This window comes from Triturus cristatus, chromosome 5_1 (genome assembly GCF_964204655.1).
Source record: "Triturus cristatus chromosome 5_1, aTriCri1.1, whole genome shotgun sequence".
Taxonomy (NCBI): Eukaryota; Metazoa; Chordata; class Amphibia; order Caudata; family Salamandridae; genus Triturus; species Triturus cristatus.
Genome location: NC_140587.1, coordinates 482,402,893 through 482,426,414, shown reverse-complemented (window position 1 = coordinate 482,426,414; position 23,522 = coordinate 482,402,893).

The following is a 23,522-nucleotide window of genomic DNA, read 5'->3' as shown; positions in this document are numbered from 1 at the left end:
CCTGAACTCCCCTCTTATTGCATATAAGTCACCTCTAAGGTAGACCCTAGGTAGCCCAAGGGCAGGGTCCATTGTAATTTAAAGATTGAACGTGTACTGGTAGTGGGTTGCCTTATTACATTTGATAAGTGCTAACTTTTGATTGGGAATGGGTAAACATTGTGTGTTTGGTGTCTGAGAAATTGTATTTAAAAATCTTCTTTAATGGTAAAGTCAGATTTTAAGTTACTGTTTTGAATATTACAGTTTTAGAAAGTGAGCATTTTCCTGTCCTTATGATTTGGTGCGTCCAGCCTGTTACTAGGTGACAAAACTAGGTATAGTTGGCAGTTAGACTTTGTATATTCCTCCTGGACAGTCACACAAGGTGTGCCTGGATATGCCATCAACTGGCTGGATGGGGGGTGGAGCTGGGTACAGCCCCACTTGCAACTAAATAGGCTAAGCTCTGCCTTAAAACAAAGGACTTGTCACCCCTGCATTGTTCATGCAGACAGCACAAAGCCAGGACAGGGGAGCCTTCAAGCACATCGAAGGAAATTCTCTAGAAACTCCTAACCTCAATGAAGTCACCAGTTAAAAAATTAGAAGCCTCAGACCCACTCTTCAGTTCACATTCTGGACCTAGGGAAGGTAGTTCAGAGGACTGCCTGCTGTTGTGGCCTGTTGTGTAATCCACAAGACTGTATTGCTGCTCCTGGAAGGACTGTTTTGCTGCCAGGAGCCTGGCTTGAAACCTCAGAGGTATGTCCTACTGCTTGAGCCATGTTTCATCACTTGAACACAGGCCGACCAGAGTGACTCCAAGGGCTAGTTGGCTGTCCTCCTGTTCAGAGCCCGCTCGGACAGAAAAGGCTCCGCCCATCTTTAACTCACTCCTGGACCCAGCCTAAGTGAGTGCTAATGCCCCAAGTGGTGCCTCACCAGTCCTGGACAATTGTTGGTGGTGCTAAACGTTCCTAGATAGCCAAAAGCCAAAACTTAGGACTTAGAAATTTTGGGCCGAAAAACTGCTCTGAGAACCAAGAGAAAACTGAGACTAACCTGCTCGTTTATCCATCCAAGGTGCATTGCTATTTGGCCTCACTTCGCAGAACCTGTTGCTAAAGTCTTTTCCACAGCAGCAAATCCTGCTCAGCAGTCCTTCGCCAAAGGGGTATCCGGCCTAAAGGAATTCTTGTTGACTGCAGCCTCCAGCCTCATCCCGCTGTAGATTGTTGACTTTCCACAAATATACTAAGTCTGAAAGTAGAAATCTTCACCATGACTTCAAACAGCAGCGCCCGGATGATTGCGCTTCCTTCTTGCCATGCTGAAATTTACCTTCTAAGAAGGTTTTTCTTCTAAATTTCTTCTAAGGCTGCAGCAAGGCATCAACTGGGCTCAATACGCTTTTTATATGCGACTTGTGCTCCATCGCGATCAGGCATATTTTTTTACTTTTACGCAGTCTGGCATGAGTAGATAGCCACAGTTAGCGCTTTAATATTTTAGCCGCTTGTTTCTCCCATTAACTTTAAAAATTCATACATCCACTTACACTAATTGGGTTTTTGTTGCTTTGGTGTCAAATAATTTATTAAAAGTTACTGTATTTTTCTAAATTGGTGTGGGATTTTTCTTGTGTTGTCTTTTGATTGTATTACTGTTTGAGTACTGCATACTTTCTTTACAAGTTACTTCTAAGTTATGTCTGACTGATGACTGATTTTATGCCAGGCTACCTGAGGGTTAAGCACAGGTTAATTTAGTGACTTTTGTGGTTAACCCCGACAGGGAATGGGGCTGCTTCTTGACCAGGGTTAACACCCCAGTCAACCAACAACCCCAATTCTCACATAACTGTAGACTGTATTAAATGAATGTTGGTTATGTATTTAGGACAGATAATAAGATTAATACCATTGTTCTTATATATTTGCCAATTGCAGCCAAGATATCTATGATTTTGGGTTGTTGTCTAACTGTTCATCACACCTCATGCACCACCTCTTTCCACTTTTTCTTTATGGAGCACCTTATGTTTATTAATTGTTATTATGAAGATTTTGATGATCTCACCTGCACTAGGCTGAGAATTGGTTTTGTATGAATAAAATGCTTTATTGAGAGGACTTAATTACTCTCTGCCAAGCAGTGGAATGTTATATGAAGTGATCCACAGGAACTGTACGAAAGTGGAATATTATTAGATAGGGGTATTCATCACCCTCAGTGAGTAATAATACCACAAACACTAATAGGTCCTGTCAAGTTTCAGTAAATTGATAATTGCACAATCCTTGGTAGCTTGGCAAATTAGCAGTCAGGCTTAACTTAGGAAATATGCATGTGTAAAGCATTTAACACCACTAAAACAGTATATAAGTAAAAGACACAATACAATAAAAATCCAACACCAATTTATTTAACCCCTCCCCTGCTCATGACGGAACCACTCCTTCATGAGCCACGGTCGCCGTGTGCTCATGACGGAGTGGTTCCGTCATGCCGCGGCCGTTGGCGGCCGCTCCGCCCACGCGGCGCTAATTCCCCGCCTGTGCAGGCGATTAGCGCCGTGGGCGGAGTCATGACGGAACCACTCCGTCATGAGCACAGCTCAACCGTGGCTCATGACGGAGTGGCTCCGTCATGAGCACAGCGCCACCGCGCTGCCCCCAAACCCCCCCCAGCGCTGCAGCGGAATTCCCGCCGCAGCGAAGTGGTTAAATAGCTAATATTTGTTATCCTTAAAAAACACCAATAAAGCAAAAATCCAATATAGGGAACCAGTGATATGAATGTCTAAAGATTCAGATGAATTAGCGCCAAAAGGCGCAAAGCACACACTGAGGGTATCTAGTCTCATCGGACTGGGACAAAGTCACAAGCTCAGGCTAATTTCAATGGAGCGCAGTCCCAACATAAGACCAAGTAAGGCCCACTCAATATTGTACCATATGTCTTTGGTGCATGGTCTGTGCAGCATTGCTTTGCAGGGCTTCGCTTGATCCAGCTTCAGTTCAGTGAAGCTGCGAGGGCTGTGATGTAAGGCCTTGCGCCATGTCACATCACGCTGAGTCGGTTCCAATGATGCTGTGCAGAGAGGCTTTGTGAGGATTCACATCGACTTGCATTGGTCCAGTTGAATCTGTGGGGTGAGGCTTGATGAGGCTTTGTTTCAACTCTGTTGATTCTGTTCAAGCTGGCAGTTGAGCAGCTCAGCTTTGCAACATCTCATGTCAGTTACGATGAGGCTGCCAGCTGGTTTTTAGTTCATTTGGGATGATAAGTGTCCTCTAGCACTGGCCAAGGGTTCAGAGGTTCTGGGGTGGCACTTGGGGGGCTCGGCCTCTATCTCCCACAATGCAATTGTACAGTCCAGGACAAGGCCAGTTACAAGAGGTCAGATAGGGTGTCCTCTTTTTGGCTTTGCAGGTGACTTCTTAAGCTGTTTTATGCCTGTTACTGATCAGTGAGTCCCCTCTTTTCCTTTTGAAGTCAGGCACAGTCCTTTCTATGTGAAGCCTTATGTGTGCAGCAGGTGAAGTCTTTTCAAGTGCAGTTCTTTCTGTGGTGCAGTCCAGAAGTCTAGCAGGGCAGTCCTTCTTCTCTTCTTCTTTTCCAGGCAATGAACTGAGGAGCACCTTTGGCTCTTCCATATTTATCCTCCAATTCTGGGCTTTCAGGAGAGCTCAAAGATGCTCAAGAAAGCTCCTGATTCTGTACGCTCAATGGGGGTGAAGTCTGGTTGAGTCCTCGGTCCACATGTGAATGGGGGCAACTGTCCATGGATCTCGGGGTCCCACGAAGTCCTTTGTACAAGGTTCCAAGGGCTGCCAATGCAGACCTTGCACTTTTGCAACAGAGCTGTCATGGTGCAAATCTTTGGTGACGGCTGATGTTCATCTTAGGTGATGAATCTGGTCAAAACCAACACCCACTAGTCCAGCAGACATGAGTGAACCTTTTGGCTATCTCTGAATTGTCTTTTAGGCTGCTTAGCATCCAGAAGCAGAAACGTTTCTTCAGCTGCTACCAGAGATGCAACTTTGACTTTTTCAGCTTTAATGTCCCCATTGCCATTCTGGGAGGTCACCCAACTGACAGAGTCTCTGCAGTGGCATAACACATGCCCCTGCAGCCCCCGTGGCGCTGGGGCCCCCAAGGTCCAGGGGGCCCCCTCAGCCCGGCATTCTGGCCAGAGAGCTCTTGATTGAGTCTGGAGAGGGCCCCTCCACATACCTTGCAGGGGGGCCCCCTCAGGTTTTGTTATGCAAGTGAGTCTCTGCTTCAGACTGGGGTCAGGAATCATCTTTTCCCCTAGCCAGGCACACAAAACAGGGTCAAAACTCTGCTAGCCCAAAGTGCAACAGGTGGAGTCACTCCGGCATCGCAGGCTCTCTTTGTGCACTTCCAACTGGTGCAAAGTGGTCTTCTAATTGTCCTCTTTGCAAGTCCAGCAAGTACTGAGAGGCAGGGTGCCAGTGGTGCCCTACTTATCCCAAGAATGTTCACCGGGGGACCACGCGGCCACCAGACAATGGGCTATTGGATACCCTCCTCTCTATCGATGATGTTCCTGTGCTGTGTGGCATCTGGCTCTCCCAGAGTGCCCCATTCTTACCCCCTTCAAGATGACATGACCCTTCCTCGGTAGTCGGGAGCAGGGTAGCCCACCCTATAGGTGTGGCTACCAGTGGACTACACACATACAGGAAAACTTGTTTGAACACAGTTTTCCCTCCCATAGCTCTGTCTTCTAATTGTCTGCAGGAGCAAAAGGCATCCTGCTAGGGGATGTTGTCACAAGTGGCCTATCACAAGTTGCCCTGGAAGAGGAAGGGGACACCTCGCTTTTCTGCAACTGCCTTTGTTCCCGGGTGCGGGAGTCGTTCACACTTCTCCCCAGGTGGTCCAAAACCTGTCTATCAGTCAGTGCCTGTGAGAGGCTACTGAACTAGCTGGAGTGCAGAGTGGCAACTTTTCAAAAGTTGCTTAAGTTTAATAGTGACTTTAAATCTGGCCTGGGCAGAAGGTCAGATTTAATGTCCCAATAAATGTCATACTTTACGTGACCCTGTTAAGTGGTCCCATTCAGATATTAGACGGGTTGGGGTGCCAACCGTTCAGCCCTGTGTTAGTCAATGGGGCTCCTAACCTTTCTAAAGCAAAACTACAATTTAGAAGTGTTGCTGCAAAGACTTATTAAAAATTATATGCCTAGGCGCGCTGCGGCGGCGATTCAAGATGGCCGGTCCCTGAAACAATCTCCGACACTGAGCTTCGGTCAGCGCTGGAAGGCTCTTTAAACGTTTGCGGTCCCGCCACTTAAGTATGGCTCCATCTGTAGGAAGTAGCAGGGCACCCTGAGGCAAGTTTGTGGACCTATTGAAGGTCATTTTCACTGCTTTTTCTCCAGTGCTTGCCTCACCTCAGTGTCTCTGCTCTGAGCAACCGCCATTTTGCGAGTTTGCTGTTGCTATTTTCCCTTCCACAGCAATGACTTGTCACAACCTTTTTTGGGGGGATTCTAGTCTTTTCTCAACAAAAATCATAACCTGGCTTATTAAGAGGAACCTAAATGGATCACTACTGTCATATATTTGTTGGACTTTCTAATTTTCCCTTTTTAATTGCCTGCCATTTACAGCTGCCCATTAATTGCAGGCACTTCACCACAGTGTTATGTGCAATGAAGGTCTCAGGTCTCTTCTTTCTTTTGTGGCCTCTTTTTTGAAACCTTGCTCCTCACGTTAAGGTTTTAGGGGCTCATTGACCCAAGTTTATAGACCCGTTGTCGGTCTTTTTTTTACATCTACTCCTTTAAACTTACTTCTCCTCAAGTGCTTCATTCTATGTGGCCGCCATTTTGTGCTTTCTGCTACCAGAGACTTGTTATTAGAGAGTTCTTTCCACAGCATATATGAATGAAAGTAATTTTTGGTTCTTTCTGTAATATCTGCAAGCAATGGACTTTGTTTGATATCTGCACATCAGAACGGTTCAGTTATTGCCACATGTCTGTTGGATGGATCATCTCTTTTACATTCAAAGGTAAGCTTCGATGTGCTTTAATCTGTCCTCCTTTCTATTGAGGCACTGAAGCTCTTTGGCACTTTTCAGTTAGCTTTGCAAGTGGTTTACTGACATAATTTCTAATTGTCTGCACTACTGGTAACCTTGGAGTTTTATGTCCTACAAGATCCTACCTTCTGCTGCGTTGTTCACATTATTTCGCTATGGATTCTTCACACTCAAACAAGCCCCTTGGAGCTACTGGGTCCACTTCTGGAATTCGTAAAGATTCAGTTGCAAGCACTAACAAACGCCCCAAAAAAGGCCCGTCTTCTCCAACAAAATCACCTCTTCCTCTGACGTTAGAGGACATAATGGACGAACTACGCCACATTAGACCTTTCATGTCGGATACTACTGCTACTCTTCAGAGAATTGAAGAGAAATGGTCTGGACTTGAGTCAAGACTTTCGGATGTGGAACAAAAAATTAGTGATTCACAGTACGTTGGTGCCAGAGTCGATATCCTCATTAAAGAAGTTATTCAACTTAAAAAGTCTACAGAGGCATTAGGTGCAACAATTTACACATCTATGGAATTCCAGAAGGTTCTGAAGGCTCGGACATGATCTCCTTTTTGAAGTCTCAAGTCCTACAGATTGTTGGTCTTCCGAAATCTCTGGCTTTTAACATTCAAAGGACGCACAGGTTGGGTCCACAAAATGCATCTTCCTCATCTAAACCAAGAGGCATCATTGCCTATTTCCTCCTGTACTCAGATCTCATAACAATTCTTAATGCTGCCAAGCAACACAAGCAGATGCTCTGGTCCGGTCACAAAGTATTTTTCAGTCAAGATGTATCTAAACCAACTGCCACTCGGCGTCAGGAATTTCTCGACCTCAGACCATCTTTGAGATCCATGAATGACCGCTATGGTCTTACACATCCGTGCTTTTTCAAAGTGACTTATAAAGATAGAACTTTTTCTTTTGACGATCCAGCTGATCTTTGGAAATTCATCCATACTTATAAAGGAGAAGCTACGGAATTGAGCAAATCTTAATTGTTTTCATGTCTGTTCTCTTCCCCATTTCTTAGGTCTTCTCTGTGCAGTTCCTGACTCTGATGTTCATACTCCTGTTCTCCCTATGTTTCGTTATGTATGAGTTATTCCGTTCATTGTCTTCCCAATGTCTGGTAAGTTCCCTCCCATTTTGTTTAGTATGTTTACCATTTATTTTTAATCTCTTATTTCTTCTTTTTTCTTTTCCATTTGTAAACTTAACCCTTCTCGGTGTCCCCCCTTTTTTGGAGTGGCGTCTTGTTCTTTGCCTCCCTCCCTCATTAATGTTTTTCCTGTTTTTGACCACCATGACCAAAGCCTCTCGGCTTTTCTTCATATTTTCTATGTTAACTCTTTCTGGGCGACTATACTCCCCTTTTCATTTCCTCTTCTGTCCCCTCTTCCTTTTCATGCTCCCCCTCTCCTTTTTACGCCTCTTCGCTCTTGTCTCTACCACATCTCCTTTTATCCATCTCATGCTTATGGTACGTCATTACTTTCTCCTTCTTTCATTCTTATGGATACAGCAAGTTAGTAATTCTAATTTCCTTCCTCTTTGTTTCTTTCTATTTTCTGCTCCTTATTAATTTTTACTTATCTCGATGTTATCTAAATATGCTTTTTTCAAATACTGGTATATCCTTTTTTTGATGGGCTTGTCACACCTTTTTTTCCTACTTCTTCTTTAACTTTCTTTTACTTTCATGCTTATTTTTAGTTACATTTTATCGATGACTGGCTTTCGTGTAATCTCATGGAATATTAATGGTATTTGTAATCCTGTCAAAAATCAGCGAGTCTTGTCTCACCTCTCAAAATTGAAATGTCATATAGCGCTATTACAAGAAACACACCTCAAGTTGCAGGATCTGTCTTCACTGCGCAAACAGTGGGTAGGAGAGGTTTTCTGCTCCCCGGCAGTGAACAATAAGAATGGTGTTGTTATTTTGTTTCATATGTCTTCAAATGTTCGGTTACAAAATGAATTCCAAGATACTAATGGTAGATGGCTGTTTTTGAATGCTAAAGTTAATAATATTCAACTCTCCGTTTGTAATGTTTATGGCCCTAATGGCATTGATTTAACTTTTTGGAATGATTTTTCTACTCTTCTCTCTTCCCATGCCGGAGATAATTTGATTGTGGGTGGCAATTGTAACCAATTTATGGACCCCTTCCTAGATCTGAAATCTCAAACTAAATACATTGCTAACAAGATGCAGAAAACTTTTCACAAGGTTATCACCTCTAGACGACTGGTTGATTCATGGAGAAACTCTCAGAATATTCCCTTTTCTCCCCGTTCATAGATCTCACTCGCATAGACTACATTTTTCTCACTCAAAATGCTCTCCAATTTATGACTAATGCAGATATTGGCTCCATTCTTATTTCAGATCACTCCCCCGTAACTTTAGCTATTGCCTATCCTTCCCCTACATCCCGTCGCTGGTGTTTTAACAACTCACTTCTCTTGGATTTTCAATTTGTTGAACAATTCACACTTTTTTATACAGGAATTTTTTCACAATAATCTCTCCTCTGCTTCTCAGTATCATTTTATTTGGGATGCCTTCAAAGCTACTGCCACGGGCTTCATAATCGACTTTGTATCCCAGAAAAAAAAGAAAACTCTTATGGATTCAACCCTTATCCTCAAACAAATCAAAGCTCTTGAGCATAAATACTTCACTACCAATTGTCCTGACACTTTGTTAACTCTTATCAAAGCAAAAATGCAATATAACAAATATTCTTGGGATTCCGCTTGTTATAATCTCCTTAAATTCAATGCAAAAATGTACGGTGGCCGGAATAAGGCAGGTAGATCCTTAGCCAATTAACTTAAAATCAAAAAACAAAAATCTAAAATTGTGGTTATCACAGATAACTCTGGAGTCGGCATATTACAGAGCTAAGATTCTTGACTGCTTTACTCAAAATTATACCTCCCTTTACACTCCAGAGTCCACCCCTTCTCCTGAACAAATTGATTCCTTTTTTCAAACTATCCCCAAACCTCCTGAAGATTTCATCGACCTCACATCCTTGGATGTTCCTATCTTGGAACAGGTAATCATTAATGCCATTAACCTATTACCCAAAGATAAATCACCTGGCCCGGACGGTTTTACCGTTCGATTTTTTCTTCATTTTAAACAACTTTTAGTTCCCCAGTTATTCTCATTGATAAGTCATTTTCTCACTAGAGGTGAATCACGAGGATCTTTCACTCAGGCAATGTTATGTTTGATCCCTAAAAAAGATAAAGACCCCTCCCTTTGCAAAAACTATAGGCCCATTTCCCTCATTAACACAGACTGTAAAATCTTTGCTAAAATACTTGCCCTCCATATTAATAAGGTAATCCCAGACCTCATCAATGTTTACCAATCAGGATTCATCAAAGGACGATCTATCACAGATAATTCAAGAACCTTTCTCAATATTATTCACCTTGCTTCTAAAATGGATTCACCAGTTACTGCCATTACATTAGATGCTGAGAAAGCATTTGATAGGGTCAACTGGGAATTTATTTTTGGCGCATTGAGATGGAACGGCTTCAGCCCTTCTATTATTAAATACATTCAATTGTTATACTCTGCCCCCTCTACCTCCATTTGGGTAAATGGCTGTCAATCTAAATATTTTACACTCCTTAGAGGTACTAGGCAAGGCTGCCCTCTTTCCCCACTTTTATTCATTCTTGCTTTAGAACCCTTCTTAGAGAAACTTAGACGTTTTCCACATAATACAGGTCTCCAATTTAAAAACATCGACATTAAATTCACTGCTTATGCAGACGAAATCTTGTTATATATCTCCAATCCGTCTACTTCCTTGCCGGCTCTTTTCTCTTTATTACAATATTATTTGTTAGTTTACGGCTATAGACTGAACATTGATAAATCTGAAGTTCTACCTTTAAACAAATACTGCCTTTCTCATATGTTTCACGGCTCAGGTTTTGAGTGGAACCCCAAAAGTATCAAATGCTTAGACATTCTATATGCTAATAGCATTAGGGAAACTATTAAAATTAACCTTGCTGATATACTCAAAAAGCTCTCTGTCCTTATTGAGAGCTGGTCCCCTCTTTTCTTAATCTGGTGGGGTAGATTGGCCACAATTAAAATGATGCTGCTTCCAACTATTAATTTTTATCTTTCTATGCTCCCTGTTTCCCTCCCGCTAACCTTTTTTAGTACCATTAATCGCTCCCTGATCACATTTATGTGGAACAACCGTAAAGCTAGAATTTCACTTTCTCGTCTTCAACAATCCAATTATTTAGGTGGAGTCAATTTTCCCAATCTCAGACGTTACCACTCTGCATTCACCTCGAAACAAATATGGACTTTTTTAACCGAGTCTCTTCATACACCTAAAACGGCTTGGAACTCGTTAGAACAAGCTCAACACACACCTTTTTCGTTTATTACAGCTACTCGCTGATCTCAACCCCTGAAGCGTTTTTCCTCACCCACCTTTATTCATTCCAAAGCACTTGCATCCTCTCTGCTTCGAACTCATCTTTCCTCTGCGGATCAACACCCCAATCTGGTAAAATAAATATTTAAAGATTAATTATAGAGCATTATTCTTGCAGGAATGGATTGATCATTACTCTATACCATTTATTGAAGGATGGATCCCCTATGGACTGTTCTGACATTTGTGAGTCTTTTGGCATCTCCACCACAAATGCCCCTCATTATCTCTTACTTAAGGCGCCCCTGATTCATCTCCTTTCCCAAGATTGTTCCTCTAATACACCTGACCAGGCCTCCTCCACCCCACTTGATTTTTCTACCCAGCACAAAGCAGCTGTTATTTACAAAATGCTATCCCGTTCTCTGGATGTTAGATCTAAATCCAACTTAGAACTCTTATGGGAGAAAGATTTGGCCCAAGATTTTTCGTTTCAAACATGGAATTCTATTTGGTAAAAAATACACACTTCTTCACGCTCAGCTAGCACTACTCAGACTTTTTATTATTTTTACAGCAGACTTTTTATCACTCCTACTGAACTGCACAAATTCAAGTTATTAGACTCCAACAAATGCTGGTCTTGCTCCCATGTGAATAGTGATTTCCTTCATATGTTTTTCCACTGCCCTTTGGTTAAGTCCTTCTGGTCTCGTATTTGGATGAAATTGAATGAAATGTTATCTACAAACTTTTCTTTTGAAATTGTACATGTGTTTTTGGGTAGTTCTTCGCTTATCTGGGATGTCCAGAGTAATGTGGGTAAATTTATAGACTTGCTTTTAGCTATTTCCTTTCAGATTATCACCACCAATGGAAGGACACCTCAAAAATCTAATATCAAGCTTGGTGGAATTCGCTTTGTCATCATCACAGGCTTGATCGTGCCCACGCCACTTCATTACTTCTATTGATAAAAAAGACTTGTTGTGGTCACCACTAACCTCTTTTCTTTCTAGAATTGCTACCTGATTTCACTTGTTTTTAATGGTACCATTGATATCTTTTATCACTTCATAATACTTAACGTTTTCCACGATTATGCATTACTGTTTTAACTTCTGATTTATTTCCCCTCCCTCTCTCTTTCCCCCCTTCTTTTTCTTCTTCTTCTCATTCTTTGAAATTCAATATGTTAAAATGCATTTATTCTATGTACAATTTTTCCCTTTTGAGGGTTTTGGTTGCATTTTAGTCATTTATACTTTTTGCTATTATTTCTTTTTGCTACATGACCATGTAATGATGTTTTACTTTGTTTATTATATCAATAAAGCATTTTAAACTGCAAAAATGGTATGTCTTAGTTAAGTTTTTATAGCTTTCTGCCATAGGCTTCATAGGCCTTCATTAGGTGAGACTTGAAAATATCCTTAAGGGAAGTGGTGAACTTGCCATTAAGTGTAATGGCAAAGTCAAATAGGCAGTCTGCAGTGGCAGGCTGAGGTCTATTATGTCTCTGTCACATGCAGGGTGGCACAAACAGTGCTGCACCCCTGGGTGAACACCTTACATGCCATTGGTACCCTGTGTATCATAGACTAGGGCCTCATAAGTAAGTCAATCCTTGCCAAATTGGTGTAATCAATTAAGCATACCTTTTGTAATGGGTCAGAATACTGGCACTGAGGTCTGGACAGCAGGCTGCTGTGCACTTTCAGAGTTGAAAGACCAGCAGCTAATATTCCAAATGGGGGAAAAAAGTAGGGGGAAACGTTCACAAAAGCCTCTTTACTTACACTTACCTATCAAAGGTTTTCGGTAAATAACATACAGATTTTTGTGCTTTCCATAACAAAATACACATATTCTAACAAATACCAGGCATTTTGCCCAATGAATATTGGCAGTTCTGAACTGGGATATTTATCACAAAACTCATATTTAGGATAGGTTGGGACACAGGATTTACCGAACACACCAGAATTTATTGGCCCGCTCATAATGAGTGCCTTATTGAATAGCGGAAATGTAAAACTTAGGAGTGGCAAAGAGTTCCACATTACACAGTTCTCTGAATGTCATGTTAGGTTTTGGTGACTGGAGCCCGTGGTTAACTCTTCACAGACTAAAAAAAGCATCACACAAATGCGAGTTAGCAGGTGCTAATGACAAATCCTATTGCACCAAGCGATTCCTCTATGTCCTCAGTTCCACATACATGATAATAATAAAAGTACGCCTGTGTCACAGGGTGAGGGTATATCTTTTTTGAAGCAGAAACCTCTCTGCATGGAATGCAGCTTGATTTAGTTCAAAGCGTTATTTGTTGGTACCTGGCATATCATATTTCAAAGACCCGCTATTGAGATGTCGATGAGCTGATTTTAAATACATATTGGCTTCCTTTGCCACTATTGAGAACCACTTTTGAATGACGTATGTCACTTAGAAGTTGCACTTTGCCTCATAATCTGCTTCTATATCTGACCAGAGTAAGCCTTGTGCAATGCCGAGAGGCCCACTGTGTCAGCGTCACTATATGTACTTACCGATCGTTATTCAATGCTGTCTTAACGAACGAATGCCAGAATTTAAATCTACTTGTACCTCTCCGCTTTCCCTGAATGTTAAATCATACTTCAGCTCCTAACCTGATCTATTTGTTTAGAACATGACGGCTGCACGTTCTTATTCCTCCCAGAATCACTTCCCCTCTCGGGTCCATCTGAGGTCATACTCAGCAGTGAACACGCGCCATTTCGCCTACTTGAGGCGTGCATAACAATGATTTTTTTTTAAAAAACACACACCGTCAAAACGTTAACATGAATTTCATGCGTGTAAAGTAAATATAACAAGCCACAGGCCAAAAGGAGTGTGAGTGTTCAGCTTCAGACGGGCGAGAAAATTCCCCAGAGACACCAGTCATCCGCAAAACAGCTGGTGCAGTGAACAGTGTGAAATGCTCCTGTGGCATACTGTAAGTGGCAGACATTGAAACCTGTAAGGAAAGAGTAAATGAGCATAAATTAAACTTTTGAACAAGGGAAGTGAAAGGACATATTCCCCATCAGTTTCATTTTTGAAAGTGGCCCCTCCCTTGCCATGTGGGAGAGAGAGGCTGTGGTCATTAACCTTTCCGAAGAGCACCGGGTTAAGCCTCTGTACAGGGAGTTCAAAGGCTGAAACAGTTCCCATAAAGATATATTTTTAATAAATATTTCACTGTTCCTTGCTCATTTTGGTTATTGAACAAACTGTTGATAAAAAAATTGATATGGAGACATAGGACCAGATTAATAAAAGTATTTTTACGTGTCAGCTGTTCTCAGTTAACATTTCTAAATGAAGATGCTTGCTCACATCATAGTTGGTATTCACAAATTGAATTTGCTCACACTTACGATTACACAATATGTTCAATGTTCAGTGCATACAATCTGGTCACAAGGAAGAGTTGTTGCTATTCTAGGGTTGGGATGATTCCCAAAATAGGTGAACATTCGCAAACATCAAACTTGCGGGTATTTAGAAACCTTTTGTGTGGCATCTTCCCACCTTGAACATGGTCAGCACGTTACTCTTGCCAGACCCATGAGTAAGTCCCTTTTCAGATTCAAAACGAGGAGAAAACACCCCCAACACTGGTGGGTCTATAAGGAAAGAAGATTGCTCCAAGGAACTTATGTAGTATATGTACCCCTGCGCGCGTGTATACGTCGAACACTCATGTTTAACTAGTTACGTATGTGAAGACGCCTGGAAAACTGAAGTATTCAGCTTTTGAATAATTCTTGAAATGTTTGTGAAGAGAAAAAAAAAAAATCTGAAATGTTCTCTAAATGTAAGCGAAAGTCCACGGGAGTGTATCACAATTGTTATTTGAGAATTTTGACCCATAAACACATATGTTCTTTCAAAAGATAAATGAATAGTGGGTACAGTTTGCCTTGTGTAATACCACCAGGGGCTGAAGCGTAATCTACTCTCACCTTTAATACATGTGCGGTCGTGGTGGTGATGGAACCGAACAGGCTATCTAACATCCCACGATATGGGGCTGCATTGATCTAAGGAAGGCCAAAGGATGGACAGCTTTTTGCAGCCGTTACAAACCATGGGGCATATTAACAAGGGCTTTATCTCCGCTTTTTTGGCTTTAAAAGCCAAAGAAGCGGAGATAAAAATATCGCCCTATCAACAACAGGGTGCTAACATGCAAAATCGCATGTTAGCACCCTTTTTCACTGCGCTTCCCTCTGCATCTCTAATGAGATGCAAAGTGGGCGTTCCAGAGCAAAATATTAGGAGAAATGTCGCTAAGCGACATTTCTCCTATTATCAAGCTTCACGCTAACCCTGTTAGAGACAAAAAAGCAGCGCTAACCACGGTTAACGCTGCTTTTTTACATCTGCTATTTTTCAGACTTAGCCATGTAATCCAATTGGAGATGAATTACATGGCTAAGTCCACCATGGGCTATCAACAAGGATATCCCTATCCTTGTAGTTTTATCGCTGCATTACCAGCGATATCCTCACAAAATGCCGCTATCGCTGGATTTTTTATCGCCTAGGCAGTTAGTGTTGTTAATAACGCGATAACCAGGTGATATTATCCAGCGATAGCGGGCATTAAAAAACTTAATGCTAAGCGCCCTTAGCGTTAATTTTCCCTGTTCCTTGTTAATATGCCCCTTAGGATCATGGACACTGGGGCATATTAACAAGGAACAGGGAAAATTAACGCTAAGGGTGCTTAGCGTTAATTTTTTTAACGCCCGCTATCGCTGGATAATATCGCTTGGTTATCGCGTTATTAACAACGCTAACCGCCTAGGCGATAAAAAATCCAGCGATAGCGGCATTTTGGGAGGTTATCGCTGGTAATGCAGCGATAAAACTACAAGGATAGGGATATCCTTGTTGATAGCCCATGGTGGACTTAGCCATGTAATCCACCACCCATTGGATTACATGGATAAGTCTGAAAAATAGCAGATGTAAAAAAGCAGCGTTAACCGTGGTTAGCGCTGCTTTTTTTGTCTCTAACAGTGTTAGCGTGAAGCTTGATAATAGGAGAAATGTCGCTTAGCGACATTTCTCCTAATATTTTGCACTGGAACGCCCACTTTGCATCTCATTAGAGATGCAAAGGGAAGTGTAGTGAAAAAGGGTGCTAACATGCGATTTTGCATGTTAGCACCCTGTTGTTGATAGGGCGATATTTTTATCTCCGCTTCTTTGGCTTTTAAAGCCAAAAAAGCGGAGATAAAGCCCTTGTTAATATGCCCCACTGTTTGTTCCAAGTTGTTTTTGATTGACTTTACATTTTGAAGAATGCTTTTAGTTGGTGTTTTCTTCCTTGGACCTTTGACGGTTTGTTTTGAATGTCCTCTAATAACCGCTGCTATTACAAGACGGAAAGTGATAGAGCCCCTCCTCTCTATCAGGTGCTTTCTTCTGTGCTCACCTTTTGGGTGTGTTGATGGCTCTGCGCCCTTCTCTGTGGCTACAGACAAATAACATACAGATCACGGAGAATGCATATTTTGAATCACAACTGAGACATTTTTACTATCAATTACTTGCCCCTATGCAGTAAAACAGACACAAACTCAGAAGGCATAGGCAGAATACATCAAAAGAATATAAGTAAGGTGAGTTGCCCTGCAGGGCTGCCTGGCAAGCCGACAACCACTAAAATGAATTGAAAAGAGGCGGTATAAAAGGAAAAAATGGAAAACGAAATGATTGGCCTGCTAAGGCAGCACTGAAGCACGCTCGTTTTTAGGTGGGGGTGCACATTTGATAAAGTAAAAAGCCATCATTCAAATGTCAAAGAAGCCATTGGCAGAAATGGATTCACGCATTGCCCCATGCAGTATGCTGTCAAGGGGAGAGTTAGAATGTGAATGGCACTTGAACAGACAGTTGAGGGCTTACTCAAAGTCTCTTCATGCATGCATGTACACATGTATGTAGAGTCTGTAATTACAGGTATTTTGCAGACATGTACACCAGCCATGTCCTCCTAAGAGAGTCTAGCAGGGATTATCATGGTGCAAATCTTCAAACCCCAGGCTTCGGTTAAGAAGGAAATTAACACCACCATGCCTGTCTAATATAGCAATATGGAGATTCCATATAACAAAAACCTGTATGCAGGCTTTAACAGAATGTAATAAGAATCCACCCAGATATGCCTAATTTCTTTAACATTGGATTCTCACAATAGGTCAGGCTTACTGCATCTGTGGTAATATTTGCATAATAAACAGATTGAACCTATAGCATCAGACATTATATTTTCTTAAAGAACCAATCAGGCATATAACCTCTATAATTGGCTCATCAACAAAAGCAACTCAGGTTTGCCATAAAAATCATAAGCTTTCTCAATAAAAAGCAATCAGGCAAAGAGGCAGCAAAATTACAAATACCTATAAAATTACTGTTGCAAAAACTCCACTTAGAAAGGTCTCACAAGGACTATCACAGTACAGGTAGTCTACTCCAGGGGAAACCAATACTGGAACCCTCTCTTTCCAAGGTAATCTGAGATTCCATGTAAAAACAAAATACCACGCTGCAGCCTTCCACTCAGTGTAATAACAATGCACCCTTAAGGCCTACTGGCTTTGAAAAAAAGCATTCCACAATAGGTTAGTCAGGTCTACTTCTTTTGCAATAACTTGAACATATGCATGCTTCAATAAATCAGTCAGGCCCACCGTCTTTGTTGTACCTTAAGGAAAAACTGATGAGACATATGGTATTTTTCATAATATTTCTCAATGAAACAATCATGCCCATAGCCTTTATCACAGGCGTCTCACCATACTCCACTCTGGACTATAGTATTAAGCGTAAACATTCCCACAAATCAATCAACAGGGAAACAGTCGTAAAAGTAAAAACATACAAAAAACTACAAATGGTAAAACAATTTTCAACCTATCCTAAAAGGTCCTAGCCAGGATTGTAACAGTTAAAGTTTTGTACCACCTGGTATTCTCAGAGAGGGTAACCAACACCAAAATACTTGAATCTGAGATTCCATATAACAATATAACTGAAATTCCAATGTGCACGCTTTAACATAATATAATTATCGGCTTTAGTATATTGTTTCACAATAAACTAGTCCTACGTCTAACTTTTCATAATAGGCAGATTAGACCTATAGTCTTCATCGTAGCTTTTCCAATGACACAATCTATCTTTATTTTAAAGTATTGGTAAAAAGTTCTCCTCTGGTGTTATCCACCCCTTTGCTCATCAAGGTACTGCTTCTCTCTTGCACTGGTGCTGTTATGTCTCCAAGGTACGCTGATCCCCTCCTCTCTCCTCAGTGTACTGATCAGTTCCTCTCTCCTCACTATTCTAACCACACTTTATTTTATGGTGTACCCTTCCCAGTGTGCTGTTTTTTTTTCTCTCTCTCTTGCTGCAGTCCATTGAATCTAGGTTTTTTTTTCATCTGGGTGTTGCTCACGTGTTTTCAGAAAGTGCTTTCCTGTCACTCTCATGGTGGAACTTTCTCTTAGGGCGTTGCCTTCTATAAAGGGCTAGTGCCCACTCTCTGGCTCGCACATCCATCTCCGCATCAGTGTGGCATTCTCTCCTTTCCAGGTACCGTTGTGTCATTCTCAGCATGCCACTACCTATTTGACTACTTTCTCCTCTGAGGTGGAGTTCACTGCTATGGATTCCACACTGTCCCTCACCAAAATACACAAACTCTTGGGGTACTGTTCTTACTGTAAGTTCTGTGGAATGCCTCTCTAGTACTGGCCCACCCGTTTCAAGAGTATCTTTGACAGATCTATTGGGAAGAAATTAACAAATTGAATTATTGATTGTTCAATTGTAGGTTACCAGTTGGAACCTATATGCATTGTTGTATGTTTTAATTTTTAAACTGAGTGCGTAGAAAGAAATCCCTTGCAGGCACATTTGCCTGCTAGTACATACATTACCCAAGCCTCCAAGGGTTAATTGGGTTCCCCACTTTTTCATGCTGGGCTGAGTTCTAGGCGCTCTTCCACCCGCAGGCACCCACTGCGCCTCATCTCTGGTGGTCCAGTGGGGGGCATCTCTTTTTGCACCCTTTTTCCTCCATGTCCTTGCCACTGTTCGTCCTCTGCGGCCCGCACCCTCCAGTGCAGCTTTCCTGCTTCCCGCTTCCTGCTTTCCCACCGCCCAGCTGTCCAGCCTCCCTCTCACACTACTTAATGGCGGCTGCTACATGGTGAAAGGAACAATCCCACTAACATTGTCAGTGAACTGATTCCCTTCCTGCACAGCTCTGCGTAGGTAGCTGCTGCCCCTGACCCTTGTTAGTCTGAGTTTGAGGCCCTCCTACACCCACAGGCATCCGCCTGCACCTGATCCCTGGTGATCCAGTGGGGAGCATCTCTCCTCTTCTGCTGTTTTGCCCACTGTCTCTTTGCTTTCTGCCTTTCTGATCTATTTTTCCCTGCGTTCACCTTTCTTCTCTTTTTGTCACTTATTGTCTCTTTTTCTTTCACTCGTCCTCATTTTGTGCCAGCCATTGCTCATCCCCTGCAGCCCGCCCCCTCTGTTTTCGACATCGCCACTGGCATCCTAAATGGTTACAAGATCACTCACAAGGACTGCATCAACAAGCCGGGTAGAGGCATCACCATCATACACAAAAGCACCCTCAGCCTCACTGTCCACTTAGACTACCACTTGACCAACACGGAGCACCTCAACTTCCAACTCCAGACCAACCCGAACACCACCCTCTGTGGCACCCTCATCTACAGATCCCCACAGGCCCTGTCCATCCTTCAGCAATTCCATCCTCGACTTCTTCGCACCCCACGCTCTTGCCTCCACAGGCTACATCCTCCTCAGTGACTTCAACTTTCACCTGGACAAACCCAATGACAAGAACACCTCTTACCTGCTGGAGAACCTCACCACCGTCAGACTCAAACAACGGGTCACCTCCCCAACCCGCTCAGCAGAACACACGCTCGACCCCAACTTCACTTTAGTGACAACATCTCCTTCAGCCACACAACGGAGCTCCTGTGGACCAACCACAGCTGTGTCCACTTCTCCTTCAACATACCCACAGTACATCACCACACCTACCGTGCCCCTAGCAGAAGCTGGAGCAAGGTCACGAAGAACAGCTTACTCCTTCCTCAGCAAAACCCTTCCACCGACATCCATGGATGTTAATACCTTACCACGCAACCTCCACCGATGGATCTCCAACTGCGCCAACACACTGGCTCCCCTGCAGAAAGCCCCAGGCAAGCAACAGTCCAAGAAAACCAGCTGGTTCTCTCCCACCTTCATGAGGCCAGACACACCTGTAGATAGCTCAAGAAGAGATGGAGAAGATACAAGACCCCGGAAGACAACTCAGCCGTCAAAACCGCAGTCACTGTACACCACCACTTCATTAGAACAACTAAGAAAGCGGCCCTACAAGAAAGGATCAACGTCAAAACGCTCAGCAGCAATGAACTGTTCGCTGTGGTCAATAAATTTGCCAAACCCAGCACAAAGACAGCAGCTATCCCATCCTCCCAAGACCTCTGCAACAACCTTGGCACCCACTTCCACCACAAGATTAAGGAGATATATGACACCTTTGACAGCTTTGATACCCAAGACCATCCCACCCCACCCTCAACCACTGCACCCAACAACACTGGACCCCAGCAGACCCTGCTCAGCTGGATTCAACTCACCACTGGCAACACCCTCAAGATTATGCGGAGCATCCACTCCCGAACACCCTTTGACCCCTGCCCCAATCACTTCAAGAGAGCCAGTACCCCCATTGCCTCCGAACTCTGCTGCACCATCAACTGCTCCATCAACTCCGACACCTTCCCAGAAGCCTGGAAACACTCAGTGATCAACCACTTGTTAAAGAAACCCTCTGCCGACCCAACGGACCTCAAAAACTTTAGACCCATCTCAATGCTACCCATCCCAGCCAAAGTCATTGAGAAGGCTATCAACGCCCAACTGCCTGAGTTAATCAAAGCGAACCACATCCTGGACCTCTCCCACTCCAACTTCTGAAGCAACCACAGCATCAAGACCACCCTCCTCACCTCCACAGATGATGTCCGCAGACCTCATCTTCCTGGATCCACTCCTTCCTCACTGGCCAAAAACAGAGAATCAGACTCCCACAGAGATCAGCTGCGGAGAGCCTCTGTGCTCCTCCCTGAGCCCAACTCTCTTCAACATCTATGTGGCCTGCTCACAGCCATCATCACGAACCACTGACAACATCATTGCAGAACACACCCAGCTGATTCTTTCCTTCACCAATGAACCCACAGTCACCAAGATCAACTTCCATGACTGGATGAAAGCTGTCACCACCTGGATGAGGAGCATCTGCCTCAAGCTCAAATCAGATAAGACCAAAATCCTCACCCTGGGCTCCACCCCCTCTGCCTGGAATGACTCCTGGTTGCCCACAGCTCTCAGAACCCCCAAAGACAAAGCACAAAACCTCGGCATCATCTTGTACTCCACAGTCACCATGAACTGCCAAACCAATACCATCTCATCATCCTGTTTCTACTCACTACACCTGCTCCAAAAGTTATTTTAGTGGATCCCCACCAAGTCCAGAAAGACAGTCACCCACGCACTCATCAGCAGCAGAATTGACTACGGCAATACACTATACGTCGGCATCTCCCAGAAACTCTTCAAGAATCAGCGGAACACTCAGAACGCCTCTGCCAGAGTTATCCTCAACATCCCCCACCACGGCCTCGTCACTGGCCACCTGAGGGACATCCACTGACTCACAGTCAACAAAAGAATCACCTTTAAGCTCCTCACACACGCCTGCAAAGCCCTACAGGACGTGGGACCTGCGTATCTCAACCACCACCTCGCATTCCATGCAGCCACCAGAGACCTCCGCTCCGCCACACTTGTCCTGACCACCGTCCCATGGAACCACAAGACCAAGGCCGAAGGAAGATCCTGCTCCTACCTCGCAACACAGACCTGGAACACCATGTGCCCCCACCTCAGGCAAACTCCATCACTGACTCAATTCACAAAGAATCTCAAGACTTGGCTCTTCCAATAAACCACAGCACCTTCAATGGGTCAGCATCACCCCATCTCCTCTAGTGCCTTGAGACCCTAACAGGTGAGTAGTCGTGCTTTACAAGACACTTGATTGATTGATTGATGCAGACTTCATGTGAATCTCTTCCCAGGGCACTGCTTAGAGTTTCCGCCTAGAGCAGTGCTCTCTGCATGCCACCACCCTCTCCTATGCTATATTTATGGAGCTCTCCCCTCTCTTTGAAAACTTTCAGGATAAGCTCCTGGCTTCTCCTTCTGTGTGCTGTCTTTTCTCACGGTACTTTCCCCTTCCTGTGAAATGCCTCCCTGGGAGCAGTTCTCTCTCAGGGAACTTTTTCATCCTAGGAACAATAATCAGTGCACTGTTATTACCGTAAGTGGTTTCTCTCAGAGTGCTGCTGCCTTTCTCTTTCGTGCTATTTGTCAGGGTACATCTAGTTCCCTCTGAAATACCTCTAAGATCACTGTTCTTTACTACATTTACACGTCTGCACTGGCTCAGAGTCCTATGCCCTCTGCTAACTTACAGAATGCTGTCCTACATGTCTGCCCATCTTATGCCATTGTTCCCCTCATGACTCTGCTGGTCTCTCAAATTCAGTAAGATGGCTGTCTTCATATGTATATTTTTGCCATGTTCTCCACTTGATCTTTGGTTGTCCCCCGATCACACTGTTTCCCACATTTTCACTTTCATGCTTTGAGCTTTGTCTAACAAAAGTGTTACTGTGCTTACCATCTGTCTAACAAGCAGGACCCGTTTGTTGTTTCTCTGAGCCTTTTCTTTTTTCAATTTGCGTTTTATTTATGGAAAACAAGTATGTGATTTACCAACATCCTCCACGTCCGGTTAACATTCTGTGATTTTGTTGAATTCCACCTCTGCCTTGGTCCTCACTTTCCATCTTTGGCATGACTCTCCACCCATTTCTTGATCTTGTCTCCCAGATTATGCCTTTGTCTCGGTTTCAAAACCAATGTATCTCCTATACCTGGTTTCTCCACACAGAAATAGGGTGCAGCACTTGTTCGGGGGGGCCCTCTCTGCTGCCTCTTGCCGCACCGTCTTTTCTAGCTGGCCTCCCGAGGGCCTGATGGTGCTGCGGGTCGCACAAATGCACTCCTTTCCACTTTACTCCCCATTCCCTTTCCTCACCTCATCGATTCGTTTTTCTGCTCATTTAAGCAACTTTTAGGCTTAACAGAAATAGTGCCCCAGGTCAGGCTTCCAGCCCCTCCAATGAGGTCACCTCCTTGGTTGCCGGTCAGGGGTCTCCTCGCTGGTCAGCATAGAAAGATATACCCAGGGCCGGCTTTAGGGCCTGGTGCTGACTTTGGTGGGGGGAGCTGTGTTTAATAATAACTGTTGGTTTAAATGCATGTGAACTTCATTGTGCATCTAGCAGTGTTCAGGCAACAATAAAATGCCAAGATGACGCTGGTGATAAATGTTCCTACTGGCGAGAGATCAAATTTTGTCTTGTGGCAGTTTGACTCATCATAAAGAAGTTGGGAGGGTTAATATGCCTACTGCAAAGAACATGTACCATGGAGATCACTGCAGTCCCCCCCACCCGCGGGGTCACGCGGGGTGGGGGGGGACAGGCGAGTGGTCACGAGGGAAGTGGGGGTCGCGCAGGGAGGGGAGGTTTAAATAATAAAAATCGAAAAAAATCAACCGTACCTTTTCCTGTCCCACGTCTTCACCACTCGGTCTGCTCCTGCTTTCCTGCCTCCGCAGGAACAGGAAGCAGGCAGCCTCCTTCCCCTCCCCTAAGCCAATTACAATGCTGCAATGATAGCATTGTGATTAGTTGGAACGCCAACCACACAAGCATCTGTGGGGAGACCATTTTCTCCATGTAGGCTGCATGCAAAAGGGAGAATGCACATGACTGGTTTGGTT